This window comes from Aplysia californica, unplaced genomic scaffold (assembly GCF_000002075.1).
Source record: "Aplysia californica isolate F4 #8 unplaced genomic scaffold, AplCal3.0 scaffold00135, whole genome shotgun sequence".
Classification (NCBI taxonomy): Eukaryota; Metazoa; Mollusca; class Gastropoda; order Aplysiida; family Aplysiidae; genus Aplysia; species Aplysia californica.
Genome location: NW_004797405.1, coordinates 960,614 through 962,447, shown reverse-complemented (window position 1 = coordinate 962,447; position 1,834 = coordinate 960,614). Strand labels below are relative to the sequence as shown.

General features: G+C 43.5%; 1 protein-coding gene across 1 annotated transcript in view; it reads right to left on the bottom strand.

Annotated features, from left to right (window-relative positions):
• Window positions 1–1,834, bottom strand: part of LOC101850327 — a 10,377-nt gene that overhangs the window by 1,506 nt on the left and 7,037 nt on the right. The gene's annotated exons all lie outside the window — the stretch shown is intronic.

The following is a 1,834-nucleotide window of genomic DNA, read 5'->3' as shown; positions in this document are numbered from 1 at the left end:
AGAGAGAGAGAGAGAGAGAGAGAGAGAGAGAGAGAGAGCAATGGAGAGATAATGCATGTGCATGCGTGTTGTTGTGAGCATGTCAGTATGTGGGTGTGCATTGTGTATGCCTGAGCGTTTGTGAGTGAGTGTGTGTATATATGTATATGTGCGTGTCTGAGTGAGTCTGTATGCATTAGTGTGCGTGCCCATACCCACGTAAATACAGAAACGAGTATAAATCGCATGCAGATGCATACACGCACACACACGACATTAACACACACACACACACACGCACGCACACACACACGCACACACGAACACATACACACAAACACATGCTTACACACAAACACATCCACAAAGCCTTTAAGCAAAAGCTTCAAAAACATTTTTTTCGTACCACATTGCTCTCAAAGAACACAGCTTGCGAAGCCTTATCTCTATTCTACATATATCTATGAACTGGAATTAATTTGCTGTATGCTCATTTCACTTGCAAATTACGATAAAAAGACGGGAGAAATATCGACTCCGAAAGTCTGTGTCTTCTGATTTTCTTTCTTTGTTTTTATTTTAAAGAGACCAGAAAACTCTAGTACTCTCATCAGATTACTTCTTTGATGAAGTTCAGTTTGATTTTTTTGTTTGTTTTTGGGAGCTTTTATGTTGTTGTTTGTTCTTCTAGAAGGTTGTTTTACTTCTCCATCGACTCAATTTAGAAAAAAAAATATAGGAGGCAAGCTTTCGACCATGCCTGTTAGGCCCAATCTGGATTGGGAGGGAATATACAACGTCCCAGCAGAAAGACCGAGATACTCGATTCGAAGACTTGATCTAAACAACTTTACGTGGTCGTGTTGAGTGTCTTTCCCAGGAAGGACATAACACCGAGCCTGATGATCCAACTGCCTTATCTTTGAACCAACGACCTTACCTGTCCAGAAGCCTATAATCAATAGACTACCGACGCAACAATAGAAATATAATTATGATTTTTAAGCAGGCGTCTTACGCCCCCCATTGACACAATTCAATTAATACTCTGGGAGGCGAGCTTCGACTCTGCTTGTCAGGGCCAAACCGGTCTAAGAGGGAAACACCATCTCAGAAGACAGACTGAGATACTAGATAAAAATTACCGCCTCAAACGAATCGAGCAAAGACTTTTAGCGTGAACGGCAATTGAAAGATTGGATCGATTCGGTTGTTTCTGGCGGCTCCAGTGCACAGTACAAATAAACCCCTGCCTCAAACCGATGGCCCGACTAGCGGCCTTGAAAACAGACGCGTTTGTTTTTGAAGATCATCCTCGGTTTCGTTCGGTTTGTGTCACGATAGCCGCTTCTGCTTCTCCGTTGAGGAAAATCTGGCTAGCCCCGACAACCAAACCAAACCAAACCAAAACGAACTGAACTGATTCTACAAATGGGCACCGTTTATAACCGCTACACGACAGACACCTGACCTTGTTTCAATGTGTTACGTGTGGTGTCGGTGGCCTAGTGGTTAGGCTCTCGGACTCGCAACCGTAAGGTCGTGGGTTCGAATCCTGTCAGGGACCCGACGTTGTGTCCTTAGGAAAGGCATTTTACACGAGTTTTCCTCACTTCACCCAGGTGGGAATGGGTACCCAGCTGTAGACAGTGAAAGATCTAGTCAGTTTGTCAGTGTTTGAGCGCTAAATCAGCTGCTTGCACTGTATGCTTCCCGGGAAGCTGAGAATGTTTCTGAGTGTTCTATGGTCCGCTGGGGTAATAATTTAGTGTAAAGCGCATGGAGCTTGCTGTCGAGCGCGGTTATGCGCTATACAAATGCTATTTATTTTTTTCATTAAAAAAAAATTATTATT